This window comes from Aquarana catesbeiana, linkage group LG07 (genome assembly GCF_042186555.1).
Source record: "Aquarana catesbeiana isolate 2022-GZ linkage group LG07, ASM4218655v1, whole genome shotgun sequence".
NCBI lineage: Eukaryota > Metazoa > Chordata > Amphibia > Anura > Ranidae > Aquarana > Aquarana catesbeiana.
This window is the reverse complement of record NC_133330.1, coordinates 307,025,562-307,045,561: the sequence shown is the minus strand read 5'-3', so window position 1 is coordinate 307,045,561 and position 20,000 is coordinate 307,025,562.

Below are 20,000 nucleotides of genomic sequence, written 5' to 3'. Positions count from 1 at the left end.
AGGCTGCTGGAAAAGTATAGCTGACCAGGCTGACTACGCTCAAATGTTTTGGAATACAAACTTTCTGGGCTGAGCTTGTATGCTTTATTTTTTTAGTTGACTACCATCCAAATCTCCTTGAGGATGGATATTTGTATACTGGGCCATCAGCTCCCACCAGAGTGATTAGGATTCTCCTGGGTCTCCTTTTATTTTATGCTAGAAACGCAATAATTTTGAATTGGAAATCTCCTTAGAGTAAAGGAAGCTCCTAGTCCATTCAGCTATCCCACCCTATAAATTCCTGTATACCCCTGGGGATATAGGCTTTGCGAAGGTATGGGACATTTTGCTAAACCCTACCAATGTCTCTCTGGAGGTACCTTCTTTAGCCTAGGTAAAGTCTACTGTCATTGTTCATAGATGACTCTTGTTTTTTGTATTTTATGCAAGCCAGGATATGCCCAATTGCCTCTGTTTTGTATCACGATACGACAAAACTTACTAAAAAGGAAAATGTAAAAAAAAAAGTAGAGTATCACATATATAGTATATTTATTAATAATAACTGAAAAGTAAGAGTATATTTGTCACAATGACAGCGGCTCTCCCAGTCTACTATGCAGGACAGAGCTGTCAGTTTAACAGCTGGGTCCTGCACAAGAGAGGACCAGGCAATGAGGAGGCTGGAGAGGCTGTCACCCGAACCGCGACACCCACAGCACATTGCCCATGTCTGGCACTTCTCCTGCCTTGGCTATCTCTAGTGGTTTGGGAATCTAAGAAATTTGGCAGGATGAAGACATGATTTCTAAGTAAGACTCATACAGTACAGTCCTTTGTGGTACAGCACTATGATGTGGTTCCCAACATGTATCACCCTATAATGGGGCTTCCTCAGAGGATGCTGTCCAATAAATATCAGAGCCTTGTACCAGGCTTCTCCCTGACCCCACTCTTTATTTCTATTTAATATTTGTTATGTAATTATTATTATTACTATACAGGATTTATATAGCGCCAACAGTTTGCACAGCGCTTAACAAAATGAAGGCAGACAGTACAGTTACATTACAATTTGGTACAAGAGAAATAAGCCCTGCTTGTTAGAGCTTACAATCTAGGAGAGAGTTATTGAGGAGTCTGCATGCGCCACTGATTGACATGGACACCTGGGCAATCATATGGACGCCCAGGGCATTCCATGACTGGAGATTTTTTCCCCATATCTGGACACCAGTTTTGTCACGCTGAGCGCGGCTGCGCCTCTTCGCTGTCCCACCCGCCGGCCCCCTGTCTCATTGTACTGGTTTCCTGGCCATGGTCATCCTCTCTGGGCATTGGAGGGTCCCCTCCACCCCTTGTGCCGGGGCTAGGGCTCTGAACCTAGGGTGGGCGGGTGGGGGGATGACGAGGTGACGTCTGCGCTGCGTGACCACTTGTCCGCATTTTAAGGCCAGTCCTTCCGGGAAACACACTAGCTGGAACCCACAAGGAGAGACACACTCCATATGGAATCTCAGGGACTCAGCACTAATACCTTCATAGTTTTTATTACAGAGCATTACTTGGTGGCTTATTTTAGCATGGGATCCCCTGTGGTAGTTTAAACGAATCACATATATTCTTTTCTAGACTCTGTGCTGAGTGTCCCCAATGAGAGTTTTCTCATCCTCGTGGTTACCCTCTCTACAAATTGGAGTGTAAACTCCATTTTGAAGCATTTGTTGCAATATCTCTTATGATATACTTATTTCTTTGACTGAGTATGCACTATTTTTGTACCTGGCCCTTTCTTGCCTCCTATGATTGCCTGCAGTCCGTTGCTCTGTCTTATGGTGTTCAATTGACCCATTGTTATACATTCTGGGGTAAGTGGGAGAATTTTTGTGACTTGTATGCACACATATGACAAATATTGAATAATTAAAATAGATATTTTAACCATTAAATTATGATAATATATGTATGATGTCTTTTTATAGAAGGCTTTGATATTTATTGGACAGCATCCCCTGAGGAAGCCTCATTATAGGGCAAAACATGTTGGGAACCACATCATCGTGCTGTACCACAAAGGACTATACTGTGTGTGTCTTCTTTAATGCAATTGCATTGTTTTTATGTATTAATAAAATGTATATTTTTAAATCATTTTTTTGACTTAATATGCACCTTAAAAATTTCATAAATCTCCTATTTACCAATTAACCAAGGGATGTGGTGCTATATTGTTGGTATATTGTCCAAAAGCTGATTCTTATGATTTCCAAGGGTTCACAATGCAGCTTCTATGAATAGAGGAGGGGGGCGGAAAGGGCAGACATACATGACTCTTGACGAGTGCCTATCACAGGTTAAGCAGCTCATGTTAACACCAGCAGCACCAAAAGATTACAGCTGCGGCGGTATGTAGGGACAGTGCCGGGACAAGGTCAACCAGCGCCCAGGGAAAAGATTCCAAACTGTGCAACCCCTCCCCCACTCATGTTGTGCAAGCTTAGGGGAACCTACACCCAGCAGTCACTTGCTTGTCAAAATCACTGTCACTATAATAGTCAGCCTTGCAACAGAAGGAAGGCCCCCTCAGTAAACCATTGCGCTCAGGGCAGCCTCCCTTCCCACCCCTTGTCCTGGCTCTGTGTAGGGGGCAGGGGATAGAAGACTTCAACTAGAGGCACAAGGGACCTGAACCCCCGATTCCGGGTCACCTGATCCCTGTTATAGCCTCCGTTTGGCTATCACAGTGATCAGTCACTGTGAAGCCCACCTATGTTTTTCTTTCTCTGTGAATAGGGGAGAGAGATGCATTGTATCTCTCTCTCTCTCTCTTTGCAAAAAAGAAAAGTGTGTGTAAAATAAATAAATAAATACATAAAAATAATAATAATAAAATAAAAAAAATAAAAAAAAAAAATACCTGGATCAAGGTTTGATCTAGGTCAGTGCCAGGGTTAGTGTTTGGGTCAAGGTCAGAATCAGAATTTTTTTTTACGGGATTTTTTTCTTTTTTGTATGAATGTCATTTAGTGTCAGTGTGTTTTTTAAATATGCTAAAAAAAAAAGCAAAATGGGCACCATAGTTTTTGGGCTGTACTACGGGTACATACAACTGACATACACATATGTGGTATCCCTGCAATCGTCAGGAGCAGGAGAATTTAATTTGGGTTGTTCTTTCTTGGAAGGTTATGGTAGTAGCAAGAAATATACAGCTACATTTAAAAAAAAAATGTTTTTCTTTTTTACTATTTTGGGCCAGTTTTCCTTTGATAATAAAAAAATCAGGAAATATCTATTACCATTTACCACCAAGTGAAAGCCCAATTTGACCTGAAAAAAACAAGGTATAATCCACCTGGATGCACAAAGTAGTTGTGATGATATGTACGGTTTTACTAACACATGTCAAAGTTTCAAAATTGTGCTTAGGCATTTACATTTGTTTTACCCTTCAGGGTGAAGTAGGTAGGTACTGTTCTCCTTGTGCTGATTAAAAAAAATAAAATAAAATAAACAAACATGGGATTTAACAAAATACAACCAGTATTCATCACGGCAGGCCAATTACTTGTAACATTCAAGGTGGTTTAGAAGCAATAAACATTGGCCATGTGATCACAGTAAAGGCTGAACTTAGCATTCAAAAAAAAGTGCCAGCAAGGCCAACAACACCTCCAGAACAGATGCAATTAAAGCATTTATTACCCCAAAATTTCATATTCCTGATATGTGCCTTCTGTACCATGTACGTGTATGAGGAAGTATCCTGTTCTCTTAGTATTGCTTCTATTTTGTGAAATCCCTGTTCCTTCCAGTCCTTCTGCTTTCCTATTAAAAAACGACCACACTAAGCAGGAGAGCACATCGTGGTCAGTCCTCTAGCTATGCTGGGAACTCAGCCTGCTCTCCTCCAATGATTAGACTTGTCCTGACACCCCCCCCGCTGCACAGCCTTTCACTGGGAAGCTCAGTGTCCTGCTGTTTCTCCTCTCCCAGCTCTAATAGCTGAGAACAGAGGGTGGGGTAAGGGAAAAATATAAAAAAGGGAAAAAAAAGTATTTATAATGTATTTTTATAGCTCTACAAAAATGTTTTGCCTATTTTAAACTGAATGGGATGTTTTACAAGTTGATTGATCATGATCACTTTAAAGTGGAGTTCCACTCCAAAAATTATTTTAGCATTATTCAGCTCACTTAAAAACGATTAATAACCTTTGGGAAAAAAAAAAAAAATACTCACCTCTTAATGCCAGTTTCTAGGGGGTCCCTCGTAATCTGCCTCCTTATTCGGATTCGTCACTTCCCTCAGCGCCCTCGTCGCCGGAAGGAAGATCACCTTTCCCCCCTCCCTCTAGGCAATCATCTGGGACCTGTGACATGTGCGGCCAGTCACGGCGTGCGGCGCGACTCGTGCATGCGCAGTGGGTGCCCGGCTGTGAAGTCACAGCCGGGCTCCCGCAGTTACAATGCCGGAACCTCATCGCTGGACCCTGGGACAGGTAAGTGTCCGATTGTTAAAAGTCAGCAGCTGCAGTATTTGTAACTGCTGACTTTTAATTTTTTTTTTTTTTTTTAAGTGGAACTCTGCTTTAAGAATGCACAATAACATTTGCTCAGGACCGTGCGGTGTATATAGTTCAACTGGAGAGTGTTTACACTGGTCATGCTATAAACTGCTAGAACAATAAACAACTAAAAAAGAAAAAAAAATGACCGACTGTTCATACCAAAATCTCGTTTCCAATAGCGAGATGCCTTAGATAGCAGACTTTTAGAAGATCCCATCTGCACTTGTCTCCTGCAGTCTTACATGTGGGATGGCTGGGCTGGAAGCTTCTTGAAAAGATTGAATTTGGTCAAGGATAAAAGGAGCCGCCTGTGACGGAAAACTTTGATGTAGACTCTGCAGTTTCACAAATCTTGCAAATCGGTTTCACGAGATGACTTACAGCACACCCAACACACACACACACACAGAAGACTTAATAGACTTAGAGAATAAAAGTTCGGGCTTTAGCTAAAGAAATATATCTGCTGCAATTTAAGGTAATCATTAGTCATTTTTTCCATCAACCCAGTGACACGGGGAAAGAAAGATTATCCGCTGTAAAAGTCCCCACTGACTTTCATGATATTACTCGGATTCACTTTTGTGAGCTCCTGTGACATCAGACATTATGAATTGCTTACAGTGTGACAAAAAAATAAAAGAAATCTTTGGCATGTCTGCCGTGGAGAAGATATAATCCACATTACACTCAGTATTTGGCTTTCTTTGTCACTTTTCCAAACAAACGGATTAAAGAAGAACTCAAGTTTATTGTTAAAACTTTTATTTTATCTGTACAAATTGACTGAAAAAATGCTCTTACTGCTAAATTACCTTAAAGTGACACTGCCATTACCTAAAGAAATATTAAAGTGACACTGCCATTACCTAAAGAAATGTTAAAGTGACACTGCCATTACCTAAAGAAATATTAAAGTGACACTGACATTACCTAAAGAAATATTAAAGTGACACTGCCATTACCTAAAGAAATATTAAAGTGACACTGCCATTACCTAAAGAAATGTTAAAGTGACACCGCCATTACCTAAGGAAATATTAAAGTGACACTGCCATTACCTAAAGAAATGTTAAAGTGACACTGCCATTACCTAAGGAAATATTAAAGTGACACTGCCATTACCTAAAGAAATGTTAAAGTGACACTGCCATTACCCAAAGAAATGTTAAAGTGACACTGCCATTACCTAAAGAAATGTTAAAGTGACACTGCCATTACCTAAAGAAATGTTAAAGTGACACTGCCATTACCTAAGGAAATATTAAAGTGACACTGACATTACCTAAAGAAATATTAAAGTGACACTGACATTACCTAAGGAAATATTAAAGTGACACTGCCATTACCTAAGGAAATATTAAAGTGACACTGACATTACCTAAAGAAATATTAAAGTGACACTGACATTACCTAAAGAAATGTTAAAGTGACACTGCCATTACCTAAGGAAATATTAAAATGACACCGCCATTACCTAAGGAAATATTAAAGTGACACCGCCATTACCTAAGGAAATATTAAAGTGACACTGACATTACCTAAAGAAATGTTAAAGTGACACTGCCATTACCTAAGGAAATGTTAAAGTGACACTGACATTACCTAAAGAAATATTAAAGTGACCCTGTCAGGTTAAAAAAAAAAAATCCAGGTGAAAGGTCTCTGCAGCTTTTACACTGACATCTCCGGTGGCTCTCGTCCCCCTTCTTTTTGCTCTAGCGCAGCAGCCTCCATAGGCATCTTTGGCATTCAACACATTCGGGAGTGATGCTTGTGTTCCCTCCTAGTCACTTAAAGAGGTTGTTGTTTTTTTTTTTACACCCTGCAAGGTAAAGGCATAATGTGCTAGTATGCACCTTAAAATGAAAGCCCCAACATGCCGAGATCTCAGAGCTGCAGCAGACTCCCATGTTCACCATGTCTTGCTTCCGGGTTTGCGGGCTCCGGCTCTGTGACTGGCCAGAGCCGCGATAAAGTCACTCCTGTTCATGCGCACACAGGCATGTACTGGCCATCGGGACTACCGGGAGTTTCCCGGTGGGCCGATGGTGCAGTGGGCCGGTTTCAGCTCCCACCTAATTTGCCTATTGCATCGTTTCTCAACTGTGGTTTCCCAGTTGTTCTGTGGTGAATTACCCCGGAGGTCCAAGGCAATCTACCTGTCAATCACCGACAGCTGGCGCCTGATGGGTAGATCTAGATTTAGCCAGCATGCAGAGTAGCACAGGAAGCGTCTGTAATAAGTTCTCTCTTATGTCGTGCTGCTCTCCGGCGGCCCCTCCCCTCTCCTCGTCCATCCCCATTTGCTTGTGACATCATCTGGGATGGACGAGAAAAGAGGAGGGGCCACCGCGGAGCAGCACGACATAAGAGAGAACTTATTACAGACGCTTCCTGTGCTACTTTGCATTTGAAGAAAACTAGTAAACACTGTGCCCTGATGTGCCCCGTGCACCCTGATGTGCCCCATGCACTTTGATGTGCCCCATGTGCTTTGATGTGCGCCGTGTGTCCTGTGCCCTCATGTGCCATGTGTCCTGTGCCCTCATGTGCCATGTGCCCTAATGTGCCCCTTGTGCTCTGTGCCCTTATGTGCCATGTGCCCTGATGTGCCATGTGCCCTGATGTGCCATGTGCCTGGATGTGCCATGTGTCCTTATGTGCCCTGTTGTACCATGTGCCCTGATGTACCATGTGCACTGATGTGCCCTGTGCCCTGATGTGTCCAGTGCCCTGATGTGCTGTGCCCTGATGTCCTGTACCCTAATGTGCTGTGTCCTGATGTGCAGTACCCTGTACCCTGATGTCCTGTGCCTTTATGTGCTGTGCCCTGATGTGCTGTGCCCTGATGTCCTGTGCCCTGATGTTCTGTGCCCTGATGTTCTGTGCCCTGATGTTCTGTACCCTGATGTGCTGTGTCCTTATGTGCTGTGCCCTGTACCCTGATGTGCTGTGCCCAGATGTGCTATGCCCTGATGTGCTGTGCCCTGTACCCTGATGTGCTGTGCCCTGTACCCCGATGTGCTGTGCCCTGGTGTTCTGTGTCCTGTACCCTGATGTACTGTGCCCTGACATGCCCTGATGTGCTGTGTCCTGTACCCTGATGTGCTGTGTCCTGTACCCTGATATGCCATGTGCCCTGTCCTGATGTGCTGTGTCCTGTACCCTGATGTGCCATGTGCCCTGTCCTGATGTGCTGTGTCCTGATGTGCTGTGTCCTGATGTGCTGTGTCCTGATGTGCTGTATCCTGTGCCCTGATGTGCTGTGCCCTGTACCCTGATGTGCTGTGCCCTGATGAGATGTGCCCTGTACCCTGATGTGGCCTGTTGTGCTGTACCCTGATGTACCCTGTACCCTGATGTGCTGTGCCCTGATGTGCTGGGCTCTGTACCCTGATGTGCTGGGCCCTGATGTGCACTTTACCCTGATGAGGTGTGCCCTGTACCCTGATGTGGCCTGATGTTCTGTACCCTGATACGCTGTGCCCTGTGCCCTGATGTGCTGGGCTCTGTACCCTGATGTGCTGTGCCCTGATGTGCATTGTACCCTGATGTGCTGTTCCCTGGGCCGGTCTGGATGAAGTCCAGGGCCACATTTTTGTCCCAGTCCAGCTCAGTGTGCACGGGAGCCGCCGATTACGGCACAGGACTTGGAAAGAAGGCACGGCTGGCCAGTCCTTCAGAGCGCATGCGTCAGTGATGTCACTTGCTGCATGTAATGTAAATATCTCCTAAACAGTAATATGTGGAACTTTACTTCCTCTTTTTAAAAAATCCAGATCAAAGTTCCCTGCAAATCTGGTATAATGCACTCAACTCTTTGGTGGCCCATGTCCCTCCACTCCAGCACTGCAGCCCCCAGCAGGCTTGCGTTCCACACTTCTTGCCTGTGTCTCAGTTGTCCAATTTCCAATTTCTTTTTTCTTTATTTCTTTTATAATGGATCTTGTTAAAAGGAATATCAAATGGGGCACAATTAAAAGAACTGTAATATGAGTCATTGTTAACAGTCTTTGTAACATCCACAATCTTTGACCATCTCTTGCAGCAGGTTGTAGGCAGATGTAGTTTAGCCTCCCTGCAGGGGTGGCACTGTTTGGCAGCTGCTGTGCAGGGAGGGTGGAGGACAAGAGGGAAACCAGATTCCTCCAAGGCCTCTGTAGCTGTCATCAGTGTGGCAGTTGTCTGATTGGACGCTGCTGTCCTGACTGATCTGGCATCCATCTTTGACATGGGCAGTGCTTATAAAAAGCACTGTTCCCTTTGGGTTGGCACGCATTTTGCATAGTGGGTTGTTTAGGGACAGATCTCTCGCTGGCTAGAGTGTCATTTCTACCCCAACACAGTGTCATGAACAGGTGTGACCAGAACCGTGTGATCTGCGACAGAGGACACCCAAACGTATATAAGTGAAAATATAATAATTTATTAAAGAAAGTGAGTAATATAATACAACCAACTCCAATATGATACAGTGCAATAACCAACCACAGACAGAGACCCACAAATAACAACAGACAGATAAGTGCAATAAATGGGAAATACCAGGTTCATAAACAATAGCCAGGCCAGGGTCATACACAGCAGATCAGCAGATGGACAGGGGATGTTCCAGAGACATAAACGTAAGTCAGGGAGGTCAGCAGATGGGGTATGGAACACAGGACATGGAGAGGATGGATGGGTCAGACTGCAGGCAGGGATGCAAGGTAACAGGTGGGACAGGATAGGGTCCGAGACAGGGAGACAGGATCAGGTTCAGGGCACAGGATCAGATTGCTAGCAGGTCAGGAGGCAATGAAGAAATCAAGGCAAACATGTGAATGTTTGCCGGGTATTTATAGGCCTGTGATTGGCCTCACGTGACACCTGATTGTAGGAGGTACTGTCTGCTCCACACTGCCAGGATCCATCCGCTGGTGGACACCAGTACTGCGGCCCAAAGATGATATACTATTAACAGGGAAAAGCTCTCCTGACAGTTCCAAACTGCCAGGAGACACCTGCTGGTGGACCTCAGTACTGCATGCCAAATAACAGGTCTTACCAGCGGATGGAACATTTCCTGACAGTACCCCCCCTCAAAGGAGCGGCCTCCGGACGCTCCAATTGGTTGTAATTGTCCATAGTCTATGGCATTAAGCAGAACAACAGATGGTGGCACAACAGGCAGAACAGGTGGTGGTACAACAGGCAGAACAACAGGTGGTGGCACAACAGGCATGGGCACTTCAAGCTGGGCAGCGGGCTCATCAAGCTGGGCAGCAGGCTCATCAGGCTGGAGGGCAGACACCGGGACATCAGGCTGGAGGGCAGACACCGGGACATCAGGCTGGAGGGCAGACACCGGGACATCAGGCTGGAGGGCAGACACTGGGACATCAGGCTGGAGGGCAGACACCGGGACATCAGGCTGGAGGGCAGACACCGGGACATCAGGCTGGAGGGCAGACACCGGGACATCAGGCTGGAGGGCAGACACCGGGACATCAGGCTGGAGGGCTGGCACCGGGACATCAGGCTGGAGGGCTGGCACCGGGACATCAGGCTGGAGGGCTGGCACCGGGACATCAGGCTGGAGGGCTGGCACCGGGACATCAGGCTGGAGGGCTGGCACCGGGACATCAGGCTGGACAACAGGTACTAGAACTTCAGACTGGGCAGTAGGCACATCAGGCAGAACAGCAGGTGCTGGCACAACAAGCTGAACAGCAGGCACATCGGACTGGATAGCAGGTACTGGAACTTCAAACCGGGCAGCTGGTACTGGAACTTCAGACTGGGCAGCAGGCACTGGCACATCAGGCAAAACAGTAGGTGCATCGGACTGGATAGCAGGTACTGGAACTTCAAACCAGGCAGCTGGTACTGGAACTTCAGACTGGACAGTGGGCACAGGTGCTGGCACATTAGGCAGAACAGCAGGTGCAGTGGACTGAATAGCATGTACTGGAACTTCAAACCGGGCAGCCGGTACTGGAACTTCAGACTGGACAGTGGGTACAGGTGCTGGCACATCAGGCGGAACAGCAGGTACTGGCACAACAGGCTGAACAGCAGGTACATCAGACTGGATAGCAGGTACTGGAACTTCAAACCGGTCAGCCGGTACTGGAACTTTAGATTGGACAGTGGGCACAGGTGCTGGCACATCAGGCAGAACAGCAGGTACTGGCACAACAGGCTGAACAGCAGGTACATCGGACTGGATAGCAGGTACAGGAACTTCAAACCGGGCAGCTGGTACTGGAACTTCAGACTGGGCAGCAGGCACTGGCACATCAGGCAAAACAGCAGGTGCTGGCACAACAGGCTGAACAGCAGGTGCATCGGACTGGATAGCAGGTACTGGAACTTCAAACCGGGCAGCTGGTACTGGAACTTCAGACTGGACGGTGGGCACAGGTGCTGGCACATTAGGCAGAACAGCAGGTGCAGTGGACTGAATAGCAGGTACTGGAACTTCAAACCGGGCAGCTGATACTGGAACTTCAGACTGGACAGTGGGCACAGGTGCTGGCACATCAGGCGGAACAGCAGGTACTGGCACAACAGGCTGAACAGCAGGTACATCAGACTGGATAGCAGGTACTGGAACTTTAGATTGGACAGTGGGCACAGGTGCTGGCACATCAGGCAGAACAGCAGGTACTGGCACAACAGGTTGAACAGCAGGTACATCGGACTGGATAGCAGGTACTGGAACTTCAAACCGGTCAGCTGGTACTGGAACTTCAGACTGGACAGTGGGCACAGGTGCTGGCACATCAGGCAGAACAGCAGGTACATCGGAATGGATAGCAGGTACTGGAACTTCAAACCGGGCAGCTGGTACTGGAACTTCAGACTGGACAGTGGGCACAGGTGCTGGCACATTAGGCAGAACAGCAGGTGCAGTGGACTGAATAGCAGGTACTGGAACTTCAAACCGGGCAGCTGGTACTGGAACTTCAGACTGGGCAGCTGGTACTGGAACTTCAAACCGGGCAGCTGGTACTGGAACTTCAGACTGGGCAGCAGGCACAGACACTGGCACATCAGGCAGAACAGCAGGTACTGGCACAACAGCAGGCCTCGGAACATCAGGCTGGGCGGCACACAGGAACACATCAGGCTGGAACAGATCAGCTGGCGGGGAGGCAGGATTGGACACTGGCATGATGGTATGGGTTGGATTAGCTGGTGCGGAGGCAGGTTGGGTTACTGGCAGGATCGTCTTGGTTGGAAAAAAATTTCGTTTTTTCTTTGGCTTAGCCACTGAAGCTCTGTAGGTGAGGGGTGCAGCAGACTGGAAAGGAGGATTGGGATATGGCAGAGAAGAGGTAACAGTAGCTGGAGGAAGTTCCTGTGGGTTTGTGGACAGCTGAGAAGAGGCAGGTGGGTTGAATGCAGGATAGGTGCAGCGGGTAGGGACAGGGTATTGATATTTGGTGGGAAGCAGGGTATATTGGGCCGAAACAGAGGTTGCCATGGGTGAAGGGAAAAAAGACTCCTGGGCAGGCAGGTGTCTAATAGCAGGTCTGGGTTGTGCAGAGCTGACCAAAGCTGGAGATAATAAGTCTGACCATGCCTGTAGTACAGGTTGAACAAACGTGGGTTCACATACTGCCTGTCTAACCAGGGACTGCACCGAATCTATACAATCCACTAGCACCTGTTTAGGACAAGCTGAATAATGCTCCAGAAAGTATACAGCATCATCCTCCAACAGCCATACCAGAGACTCCACCTGATCACTACTGAAAGGGGGAGAAAAATCATCACTTCCTTTAGGACTGCCAGACAAGGCTAGCTCAGCACACACCTGTATCAGGGGCTGAATGTTTTCAAACAGTAATCTACCCTGATCAACCAGAGAATGGGCCAGACGGATACACTCCAGGAGCTGATCGTTGGCCCACTCTTTCAATACCAGACGGCAGTAATTGTTATCCTCCAACACCAGTGAGGCAAGGAGAACAACTGTTTCTGATTGCATTTTAATAGCACTACAATGGTTCCTCTGTGCAGTCACTTCTGGTCAGAGATGGCCTTGATTTACTGTCATGAACAGGTGTGACCAGAACCGTGTGATCTGCGACAGAGGACACCCAAACGTATATAAGTGAAAATATAATAATTTATTAAAGAAAGTGAGTAATATAATACAACCAACTCCAATATGATACAGTGCAATAACCAACCACAGACAGAGACCCACAAATAACAACAGACAGATAAGTGCAATAAATGGGAAATACCAGGTTCATAAACAATAGCCAGGCCAGGGTCATACACAGCAGATCAGCAGATGGACAGGGGATGTTCCAGAGACATAAACGTAAGCCAGGCCAAGGTCATACACAGGGAGGTCAGCAGATGGGGTATGGAACACAGGACAGGGAGAGGATGGATGGGTCAGACTGCAGGCAGGGATGCAAGGTAACAGGTGGGACAGGATAGGGTCCGAGACAGGGAGACAGGATCAGGTTCAGGGCACAGGATCAGATTGCTAGCAGGTCAGGAGGCAATGAAGAAATCAAGGCAAACATGTGAATGTTTGCCGGGTATTTATAGGCCTGAATGTCACTGACCTAGGTTGACAGGAAGTATACATTTAGCTTTGCCTATTAGTAAAACATGAAAAATATTTTGCAATTGCAGAGCCTGAATCCACCGCTTCAACTGATAACTGGTATTAATCAACTAAAAATATATTCACAACCATTCACCATATAATGACATTCCAAATATGGTGCAGTCCACGTGACCAGAAATCGCATACAAAAAAGAAAGAACCCTACCAAGAAGGTCACATCTGAGGTACACCTCGGTTGAAATAAAATAATTCTATTGTAGAAAAAAGCACCTTATAGATAAACAGCAAAAAAATCCAGTGAAAACCTTCCAAAACAGTATTAAAAAGACAACGTTGTTTGTCATTAAGAAGAGATCGCAGCTGCGCACGCACCCATTCAAACAGTCAGACACACATCTTCAGGGACTAAGAAGCTGGAGTGTAAGTGTTAAGCCGCGTACACACTGTTGTGTTTTCCAACGGGAAATGTTCGATGTGAGCTTGTTGTCGGAAAGTCTGACCGTGTGTATGCTCCATCAAACATTTGCTGTCCGAATTTCCGCACACAAATGTTTGAGAGCAGGTTCTCAAATTTTCCAACAACAAAACTTGTTGTCGGGAAGTCCGATCGTGTGTACACAAGTCCGTCGCACAAAATTTCACGCATGCTCTGAATAAGGCAGAAGGAGCCGCACTGGCTATTGAACTTCCTTTTTCTCGGCTCATCGTACACCGCGTTCTCACATTCGTAATTTTTGGCCAACATTTGTGTGACCGTGTGTATGCAAGACAAGTTTGAGCCAACATCCTTCGGAAAAAAATCCACGGTTTTGTTGTCGGAAAATCCGATCGTGTGTACGAGGCATAAAGTCCTCTATTATAATAAACAATAACCTAACAGTTGCAAGTTTCCATTAGAACCAGATGAAGGGGAACGTGGGTTTTGCCACTGAGTGAATGCAGATGCTAATAAACGGGTTCAGTGTTCTTAGAGCTGCCCAGTAAAGCATATTTAGTGGTAACAATTCAAATGATTCCAAATCCCAACAGCCTGGGACTATGCTCTCTAGAACATTTGTGAGGCATTTAGCAGTTGCTGACTGATACAGACTTGTAATGTCCAGGAACAGTCTGGGGAAGATCACCCAAATGGAGGCTGTATTGTTTGCATAAAGTTCATCAATGGAAAAGGAGGATGGGAAGGGTTGTATGCAGGGGGAGAGCGCCACACCACCTGTGCAGCACTAACAGCTTCTGCTGATACCTTGTGGTTATTGATCAAAGTGAAACCATCTCACCACATCTGCTGTCTCATTTGAACCTTCACCCATCACTCCTAACTCTGCTCCGCCTGGCGGGCCTCCAAAGGAGCTCAAAGGTACAGTTTAGCCTCTGTATAGCGCGGTTTCACTGCCTCCAAAGTGGCTTCCAGGGGTCACTTCATCTCCGCCTCACAATACCGCATGTACTGCAAGCTACGATTAAACTGACGCGTTTCGTTGGCCAATAGCTGCAAACTCCTGAAGAAGGCAGTGACACTGTGCTATACATACTTTGATCAATAACCACACGTTTTTAGCAGAAGCTGTTAGTGCTGCACAGGTGGTATGGCGTCTCCCCCTGCATACAACCCTCCCTCCCCATCCTCCATTTCCATTGATGACTTTCTCCAAACAATACAGCCTCCCTTTGGTGATCTTCCCCAGACTGTTCCTGGACATTATAAGTCTGTATCAGTCAGCAACTGCTACACGCCTCACAAATGTTCTAGAGAGCATAGTCCCATTATTACCACTGAATTTCCTTTACTGGGCAGCTCCAAGAACATTAAACCCGCTTATTAGCATCTGCATTCACTCAGTGGCAAAAGGCACATTCCTCCTCTTCTGGTTCTAATGGAAACTTGGGACTGTTAGGTTATTGTTTACTGTAATAGAGGACCTAACACTACACTCCAGCTTCTTAGTCCCTGAAGATGTGTGTCTGACTGTATGGGTGCGTGCGCAGCTGCAATCTCTTCTTAATGACAAAGTTATCTTTTTAATACTGTTTTGGAAGGTTTTCCCTGGATTTTGCTGTTGATGGTGCTTTTTTCTACAATAAAATTATTTTATTTCAATCGAAGTGTACCTCAGATGTGACCTTCTTGGTAGGGTTCTTTCTATTAGTAAAGCATGCTGCAGCAACACTTATCTAGTCTGATCAGATGTTGAGCACTTACTCATTAATGTTATACAGTATGTATTGCCCAGACTTGATCTCTTGGCATAAGAGGATTTGCTCAGACAGCCAACAAGCTTGCCCGATGGGTACATGTAGACAGGTGCAGTTAGTTATGTGCCACTAGGGTGCTCTGTACCAGAATAGTGTTTGGTTACAGCAGATAGTGTCATCAGGTGCTTTTAGGTAGAGCACTCCTGCAGTGATGCCAGGGGTGAGTTAGCACCCATATATAAGGCAGGGAGGGGCACAGACAGATTTAGGGTATGGGAGCTTATCACCTCACATCTATGTGGATGTAACAAGCACTTGTAGGCCATGTACAGGGCAGAAGGCTGGGAGAAGTGGGCCTGTACTCAGGAGGAGCTGGCTGTAGTCCTTCTGTCCCTTACTGAGGTGGGGGTAGGGCAAACTGCAACAGGCCTTTTAGGCCAGGGCAAGAGAGCCCTGCAATTGGCTCCTTCCCTGGAGGGCCCTCAGGAGAGCTGTACCTTGTGAGGAGGTGTCTACAGAGAACACAGACCTGTGAGTACTGATAACCCTGGCAGCAGAGAGACTGTAAGGAATATGGATGCTGAGGTGCTGAATATGCTTTCACATGTGACTACTGCGGACTGTCCACTAAATGTGATTGACTGTGTAATGTCAAGTGACTCCGGAATGTCCTTGTGATGTGACTGTTTTGCCATTTCCTGAATAACACCAATACAGCACAGTAAAACTACTTTTATGTGTGGACATTCCTTCCTTGGGGATATAAAGGTCAAAGGCCGGGAATGTTGTGTAGAGGCCCATGGAAGGGAGCAGGGCACAAGGTGGTGGAGGGTTCAGGAGGCCTCAGCAGGAGGGACAGTGTTCTTACAGGGCTGGAGTGGGGGTAGGGACTTGTGATCTTGGTAACAAATACAGCCAACCATGAAGCCCCTTTTCCACATGGGGGCTCAGTACTTGTTCTTCTTTCTCTTTGGATGATGCTGATGGCTGTATTTAGTGATCACACAGGGGTCAGTGATGTTAGGAAGTGGGGAGAGGACCACCTGGCAAATAACTGCAAGCACAGAAAATGTGGTCACACTCTTCAAATTATGTATACATTGGGAAACTAACAAAACTAATGAGTGGCTAGACAGAAATAGAGAAGCTTAAAATATGGAATGTAGCCATTATTAATGCTTGAAAGCACATTTTTTTTTGTTCTTTCTGAATAGAGTTCCTCTTTTTTTTTTTGTCAGAATTAAACAAGGAAATCTTTTTCCTAGACATTGCTTAATGTTTTCTTTCCCTTTATTTATTTGAAATATCCGTCATCTTAGAATTGCTTTGAATGAATTAATTGCTCTGATTTAATTGTTCTGTGTTGTATGACTAGCAACTATTTTTCGCGTTGACGTTTTTAATTTGGAAAATGTAAGAGATTTTTCATGGTCAAAGTTTAAAGTATGTTTTAAGTTTTGTAATTATTAAAGCGGTTCTACATGAAAGACTCCTGTTTTGTGCAGTTAATTCTGTGAAGGTGGCCTTCCCCTAATTTTAAGCCTTCAATACTTTAACTTGCATGGGGCACCAATATAGAAATGAGCCCCAGACCCATCTCTCTAATGCCCCGTACACACGGTCGGATTTTCAGATGGAAAATGTCCGATCGGAGCGTGTTGTCGGAAATTCCGACCGTGTGTGGGCTCCATCGGACATTTTCCATCGGATTTTCCGACACACAAAGTTGGAGAGCAGGAGATAAAATTTTCCGACAACAAAATCCGTTGTCGGAAATTCCGATCGTGTGTACACAAATCCGATGGACAAAGTGCCACGCATGCTCAGAATAAATAAAGAGATGAAAGCTATTGGCCACTGCCCCGTTTATAGTCCCGACGTACGTGTTTTACGTCACCGCGTTTAGAACGATCGGATTTTCCGACAACTTTGTGCGACCGTGTGTAGACAAAACAAGTTTGAGCCAACATCCGTCGGAAAAAATCCTAGGATTTTGTTGTCGGAATGTCCGAACAAAGTCCGACCGTGTGTACGCCCTATAAGAAGCTGTACCGAGAAAAGTTAGTAGTAGTTAGTTGCATTCAACTGGACTTGTTCTGTAATGTTGAAGATGTTTCGTCTCTCATCCAAATAGCTTCCTCAGCTCTAATGAGTGTGAGGAACATACACCAGCATTTACAGTCACATGGGTAACTCAGTCACCTTAGTCCACTCACCATAGTGTCATATATTGTGTCAAGGCATATGTTGATTGTCCAAGAACATGCTGGTAGGTGGGAAAGTTTGTGGAGCCATTATGTTCTATTTCCATAATCCAATCCCATGGTGCTGTGATGCCGGGGACAGGTATTAATTGTTCTTGGTACAAAATGCAGTTAAATAGCTATGGTAACTGTATTCCATGTTGGTGAGAGATAGTTTTAAAGGCCCACTACCCTACTTAGGGATGGTTGGTCCAGTTTGATGCATATGGTCTCTTTCATGCCTTGTGAGTCAGTTGTCCTTTATGTTCTGAGAAGATATTGTCAAAGGAATTTAGCACCCTTCTGCTAGGCTGTTAGATTTTATTTGTTGAGGGAAATTTAGTTTTTGGCTCTTCTGTACTTAGCAGAGCAGAATTGGTTGCTTTGGGTTGGTTCTACAGGCTGCAGGCCTGCTTCCCTTTGTTTTTTTGGAGCTTTCCAGAATATAGTGGGTGGAAGAGTCATATAAGCTGTCTGAATATTTATGCAGCCCCAGCCAATCCCTGGAGAGGTGTGTCCAGATGGTGGTTGGAAATGTATAAATATTCGGTAGCCCAGAGACCTTGGTTCTTGTCCAGGAGGAAAAGTTCCCAGCCTGGGAGGGCTGCTTACCTTCCTGGATGTCCTGCTGAAGGTCCAGCTTGCTCATCAGGATCCCAGCCATACTGAGGCAGCCTGCTCAGCCACAGACCCTTTTATGGATTAAGAGGGGTGCCACTGAAGACCTGCCTTGGGAGTTCACAGGGGGAGCCTGTCTGCTGGAATTAGAGAATTACATTCCAAGCTGGAGAGACACTGAATACTCACCCAAGGGATAAGAATTTCAGTGACGGTCACTTTTATCACCCCTTATGCACAAAGTACAAGACTTGCCTGGCCTGGGTCATTGCTATTGGTCCCCCAGTGCTCTCCACTCAATGTCCCACAATGTCCCACTGATTAAGGGATTGTTCAGCAGAACTACTACAAGGAAGAGTGTCCTGTTAGTAATGTGGTGTATCCCACAGCTCCCTGAACCCTATCCAAGTTAATGCTGCAATAAAACTTGGAAAAGCTAACATTTATGGACTATGATTTCTGAATCAGAGTGTGAAGTTTTTGTTTGCCTGGCTGCTGTACTAACGGGAATAGAACCTGGGAGATCAGGAAACCTGATCAGAACCAGGGAAATCAGCAGCCCTAGCCAAAGGTAGCACTACAGGAAGTTCCTGCACCATTGTAAAATGAGTGAGCATAACCACAAAATTGTTTTTGTCAAATCATACTTTTGCTTATTTTTTTTTTTGTATCATTTTTTTTATCAACAAGCCATATTTTCCACATTGCTTCTATGTGCACAAATTTATGGTTGTGAAATTCTTAGTTCATATTACAGGCAGTCCCCCGGTTATGAACACAATAGGGAATATAGGTTTGTTCGTAAGTCGAAGTTGTTCGTAAGTCGCAACACTGCATTTGTAAGTGTAACTTCTGGTCGGAACACTGCGTTCGTAAGTGTAACTGTCGCCTGTACATGAATGTGGGATGTTCCGGGCGCTTGTTATGTTATCTGGGGCGTACGCAGTGTGGGATGTGTTCAGAAGTGCTCGAAAGGTATCCAGGACTTGCATGGAGCACAAGTGGCTGACATTTGAGTTAGTTCGTAAGTAAGAGTCGTTCGTAACTCGGGTGTTCGTAACTCAGGGACTACCTGTACCTAATTTTTCATGCAGCCTATAAATCATGTTACCCCCCCATTTGTTCTGTATTGTTTGGTTTATGTCTAAGTGTGCTACATCTACCATGTGTTATTTAAAAATCTCAGTTTTGAAAATGTCATTTGGGAAGCTTATTTTTTTTTGTTTCATAAGGGATGCTTATAACACACTAAAGAGTTGGGAGGTCCTTCAAAAGGCCAGGTTGTTGGTTCATTTTGGAAGTAATCATGGGACCAGATCTTTCTAATGTACAACATCCAACCTCCCGTCTTCCATGATATCCTCTGGCTGCAGCTTTTTAGACTAGTAGAACATTTAGCACACAGATAATGTATAAGCCAGGTCACCCTACAACAAACACTCCAATCCTTCACCAAGCATCCAAGGAGATGTACACTTACCAGATTAAAAACATCAATCAACACCTGAATTGACATGATTGCTTGGTTTTAATGCATTGCATTTAATGGCTTGTAACATTTTTAATAAAATTACTACACAAGGAGAAGCTTTTCCATGTTACACCTTTTTCCCCTCCAATGGTAGGGCATTCTAACATCACACGCTACTGGGCAGCTTACAGACAGGGGAGAGCAGTGACAACTAGCATGAATGTAAAGCCAGGACTTCACCAGGACATGGAAGCTAGGAGACTGAAAAGACACTCTGATGCCCCGTACACACGGTCGGATTTTCCGATGGAAAATGTGTGATAGGACCTTGTTGTCGGAAAT